The following is a 6,000-nucleotide window of genomic DNA, read 5'->3' on the forward strand; positions in this document are numbered from 1 at the left end:
GCCTAAATTAGGTGACGCATTCGTTAACCTCCCGTCATCTAAGCGATTCACTTGTATCTGTCCAAGGGATTCTTCCATCGGTATTCCTGGGGAGTGAGCTGGATACTCCTGGGAAAACAACTTTTTTTTTTCTCTGAAGACATCAGAAGGTGCGAGAAAACAGTCAACGTACCAAAGGGGTCACAGAAAGGCGTCCCTATTTAGAGAAGCGTAAAGTGAAGGTTAATTTTTGTCACTTTTCAGAGTAAAAAGCCCCGGAAAATATTTACCTTGATTTACCTTGATTGCCATGATTCATAAATCATGGCCAGACAGGGAAGGAAGCCTCTTGGCTTATATAATCCCTCAATGTCCATGGTAACTGTCAAGTCTTATTTTGAAGTCCAGTACTGTTTCAGCTTCAATAATATATGCTGGTAATTTGTTCCATGCAGAGACAATCCGCTGAGTGAAAAAGTATTTCCTGCAGTCCAGTCTAACTCTTGATTTGGCAAGTTTAAGTGTGTGTCCTCTTGTCCTGTGATGCTGACTAAATGTGAATAAATTGTATGGTGAAACTCTGTCAATTCCTTTGATAATCCTGAAAACTTGAATCAGGTCTCCTCTCATTCTTCTTTCCTCCAAAGTTGTCAATTTCAATTCTTTCAGCCTCTCTTCATAGCTAAGATGGCAAAGTTCCGGTATTAATTTGTTGCTCGTCTCTGTACCTTTTCAACTAATGTGATATCCTTAATATAATGTGGGTTCCAAAACTGTACTGCATATTCAATGTGGGGTCTAACCAGTGACTTGTATAACCGTATAATATTGAATTTTGTTTTGTACTTTATATTCCTTTTGATAAAACCAAGAGCTCTGTTCGCCTTCTTTACTGCTTCTGCACAATGTTTACTTGCTTCTCATGGAATTATGGATTAGTACACCCAAGTCTTTTTCTTCCTCAACTGGAGTAAGAGCTATGTTGTTCATGGTATAATTATATTGCGGATTGGTTGATCCCACATGCATGACCTTGCACTTATCCACATTGAAAGACATCTGCCAGTCCTTTGACCAAACTTCAAGGTCATTAAGATCCTCCTGGAATTTATCCCGGTCCTCCATTGATTTCACAATTCTGCCAAGTTTAGTGTCATCTGCAAACTTAAGAATATGAGACTTCACTACATCATCGATGTCATTTATATAAATCAAAAATAAGACTGGTCCAAGCACAGATCCCTGTGGGACACCACTAGTGACGGATGACCATGTTGATGATGAACCATTTAATACTGTTCTCTGTAATCTACCGTTCAACCACTTTTGTATCCATGTCTTTACTTTACCAACAATGCCATGTGCTTCAAGTTTGGCTATCAGCCTGGTATGCGGAACTTTATCAAATGCCTTGCTAAAGTCCAAGTAGGCAATATCGATTGGATCCCCTTCGTCCATGGATTTGGTAACATAATCGAAAAACACAAGTAGATTTGTAACACATGATAATCCTTTCCTAAAGCCATGCTGACTATCCTTTATTAACTGATGTATCTCCAAATGATCTACGATGGCATTTCTAACAAGGGTTTCCAGTAGTTTGCACAGAATCGAGGTTAAGCTAACTGGCCTGTAGTTTCCAGTTTTACATTTTGGTCCTTTTTTATATATAGGTGTGACGTTAGCTTTTCTCCATACTTCTGGAACCACTCCTTGCTGTAGTGTTGCATTGAAGATATATGTAATAGGCACCGCCAGCTCCTCTGGAAGACAGTTCTCTTTAATACTTTTGGATGGATGTTATCTGGACCTGGTGTTTTAATGGGATTTAGTTTTTTCAGTAGCTTCAATATATCCTCCTGAGTTATTTTGATGTCCGATAATAAATTTCCAGTGTCGCTGATCAAATTATCAGGTTTTGGTATATTGGATAGGTCTTCCTTGGTGAAAACTGATGTGAAAAAACTATTTAATAACTCAGCCATGTCTATATCCGAGACTACTACTTCACCACTATCATTCTTCAATGGACCAACTGTATCTCTGGTTTTCTGCATCCGTCTTATATATGCATAGTAGCTCTTAGGGTCCGTTTTAATATTCTCACAGAGTTTCTTTTCAAAAAGCCGCTTCGCTGAACGTACTAATCGACTTGATTCACTCTGTGCCCGTTTGTAACTTAGAAAGTCATTGTAGTCTCTTGATTGAGTATATTTCTTCCAAGCATTGTATTTCCTCCTAATACATCTTAGCACTTTCTTGTTGATCCACACTGGATTTTTTCGTGTCTTCCTATTGTGCAGGGGTGTAAACTTTAACACGGTCTCTTGTATAATACTGTTTAATATATTCAGACATGCTTCTACATCTTTTCCTCTAAAAGTTTTGTCCCGGCTCATGTGTTTTAAATAGTCTTTCATTCCTTTGTAATCTGCTCTACTGTAGTTCAATGCACAATCTTTCTTAGGCTGTACAGGTATGTTTACAACTGTGTTCCATACCAGAGTTAAGTGGTCACTGTTCCCAAGATGTTCCCTGACTTCAATATCATCTGTCATCTGTGGCTCTGAAGTGAACACCAAGTCCAAGATGGAATCTCCTCTAGTCGGCTGTAGTACGTGTTGTGTGAAAAAGCAATCCTGTACACTATCTAAGAACTCCTGGTCGTCTTTAGTTTCTGCACACTGATTTCGCCAATCTATCGAAGGAAAATTAAAATCTCCCATACAAAGTACTCGTTGTGGACTAACTGCCTTGAACAATTTTGTGAGTTCCATGTTGTTACATCTTTCCGAGTTGGGGCTACGATAACATACACCAACAAGTAGACTATCGTTGACACCACACTTTATCTCGCTCCATGTACAGTCCTCAAAACCTGAATTTGTTAAGTCTTCTCTTGGTGTGACAACATACTTGTCCTTTATATACAGAAGTACTCCTCCTCCCCTTCTATTACATCTATCTTTCCTTTGTAAATTGTATCCTTGAAGTGATAATTCAGCATTAGAATGACCTTCATTTGCCCAGGATTCGGTTACTCCTATTATGTCTGGATTTAATTCAGCCACCAAGGCCTGCAGTTCCTCCAATTTTTTTATCAAACTTCTAGCATTGGTACAAATGCATACTAGATTATTTACAGTTTCACATCCAATAACTTGACTTTGATGCGATGAATAAATATTATTTACATTATATACATTGTTCTTGTTTCTGTTGCTCGGTTCTTCAACTAGTTTTTTGTTGTGTCAGCATTCATTATATTTTGCTGACCTTTAACTATTGTTCCTTTATATATTCTGATGTCCGTTTCTCCTCTATCCCTACGGGATTTCAATTCATACCTCAACTTCCTGTCTTCTTCCCTCTGCTCATATGTAAGATCTGGTGATATATATACATTTCTGTATAATTCCTTCGTTGACTTAGAAAGGTTCTTTGCTTTTTGCAAGACCTGACGTTTTGTCTTCATGTCCTTCAACTTGACTCTCAACATCTTCATCTTCTTCTCGTCAGTAGATCCTCTTCTAGTAGGCAGTCTATCAACTTCAACTACATCCTCATCTGAGAGACCAAGTTCTGACATCAAGCCTGACACTTGCCTGATATCGTCATTTCCTGTAGAAATAGTTGTGCTGCCTTCAGAAACTGGCAAATTCCTTACAATAACGTTTAGCTTCTTCTTATCAACTTCAATTGCATTGTGTACTATCTGCTGAACTTGGACTTTGTCGCAGCACTTCTCCTTCTGCCCTATAAAATCCTCTTCCAATTCTTTAAACTTTTTCTCTAAGGCATCTTGACGTAGCTGTAAGTTGTTCATAATACTGAATAGTTTGACCGCTCCATCATTACAGTTTTTACAGAACCAGTGAATAGTATTACTTGGATCGCTTGAGACAAGAAATGCATACAGCTCCTTGGGTATTCCTTCACATATTATGTGGAACCATTTCATACATACTTCACACTGTAAAGCTTCATCATTATCCTTCACCTCCTTCTGACATGTACCACATGTGTAAGTTTCCTTCACTGACTTTGACTTCGACACACTATTCTTTCTTGTTGCTGCACTCCTCGTGATCGTCGCCATCTTGAAATGGCATTGCACAATGGTCTATCAGTGTATCACGTTCAGAAACAAACCGAAACTGGTCAAACACAGACCAAACGGATGTTATGGATCACCGAGGGTAATCAGTAACAATTCATGAGTATACTTATCACAATTCAACTACTTGAAATTTACACAGGACGGAAATTTTCGACCATTTTTGGCAGCGACTTGACAGTAACTGTTGCGCCCTAAAGCGCCCTTTGAAGCAATATGGAGTGATTGTTTTTCTCTCTACTGCCACCATCAATGTCACCTTGAAATGCTTTCAGTCTCACTAATGTAGCAATCGCTGTCAACAATTTTCAGCGTAAGTGGCTGCTTCAGTCCCATTAACATCACTTTCGGCGGCAGTCTCGCACTCACCACCAGTCGTTGCTGTTTCTGTAAAGTTGGAGCCACTCTCCGTGACATAATTTTGCTGTTGATTGATTTTGAAGAGCCCTGATATGTTTGTCTCGTAGTTTTTTCCGACGCTATCAATGACACGATTGTGAACTGTCATGGGCATAGCAATCGACCGTCACTTTGTAAATCACTAAACCTGCTCTGCTCCTAAAAATACAAGCCGGGCTGCTTATTGGTAATGTTACATGTATGTGTCTAGATATATGGAAGGATTGACAATGGGTCTGCAACGTGATCGGTCTAGTGTATATGTACCAAGATCCTTTCAGGGACGAGTGTGGATTAATGAACGTAAACCTTTAGGTACAAATTAAAAGGGATTTCTCTGGACCCTCGGGCTGTGTGCTTTTTTACCATGAAAATACTCCCCCGTGTTTGTACTGCATTCGTTCATGCTCACATTTTCTATGCATGTGACGCGCGTAAAATGTTTTAAGAAACTGAGTGTACAACAATATAGCAAATAATGGTACCTTGCGAATCACACAATTTCTAATGTTTTTGAAATTGTCACAAGACACAGAAACCAACAAATACATCGAGCATCCTTCAATTTTACTGAGAACGCAATAACTACAATCACGCCTGAGTTCCCTACGTCACCGTTTGTCTTTAGACAAGCCTTTCCTACACCTTGACCTACAAACTGTAAATCAAAAATGTTAGTACAGTAATGACATTTGGAAATCCATAACAACCTTTCGTGAACTAGCATCATGTTGCCCTGGATATTCATCATTGAATCTTTCAAACTTTGCCTATAATGCTTTAAAGTTGCAATTTGAAAATGTTTTCCGAAATTGAGACTACGGAAAAAGTTGCCATTAACAGCAGGCTCCCACTGCAATTTCTTTTCAAATAGTGCATTAAAAAAGAGGCGGCCAATAGCATTAATGTATGTACTATTATATGTGTGTGGAATATGACCAGGTCTGAGAGAACTGTAGGGAAACGATCAAAGACGTCTAATGCTATACTTTATTACTAAAATAATAATAGACAGTGGTTACATATGGTGAAGCATAACACTTGGGTGAGAGACAGTGCAATAATGGCGCGAAGTCCAGTGACGTGAAGTGTCCCCGTTGACGAAAGAAATGTCTTCTTGGGAAAACGAGGTTTCCCTTTGATAAAGCAGATTTGGCGGGAAAAGTCTATGAGTCACGAGAAAGGCTCATGATTGAATAAACATATTGCTTTAGCAGACGGAATCTCTTGTTGCTAGAATAAATAAATCTTCGCTTGGTGAATCGGTACAGAGGGTTGTGAGCTTGAATCCAATCGCGAATTTCACGTTAACAGCCGAAAGCACAGACCAGGGTACAACACGACTCAAGTAGACTGCTATGGGGTGGACCATTTGATATTTTTGGGGAGCTGGAGGAAAAGGATCCAAAACATTTTTAGCAAAACTACATAAAGGCAAAGGCAGTTAACGTTTTTCCCTATTGACTTTCTGAAACATTGGCGCTGAACTTTTGACGACTGAGGTT

The sequence above is a fragment of the Ptychodera flava genome, chromosome 14 (assembly GCF_041260155.1).
Source record: "Ptychodera flava strain L36383 chromosome 14, AS_Pfla_20210202, whole genome shotgun sequence".
In the NCBI taxonomy this organism is placed as follows: domain Eukaryota; kingdom Metazoa; phylum Hemichordata; class Enteropneusta; family Ptychoderidae; genus Ptychodera; species Ptychodera flava.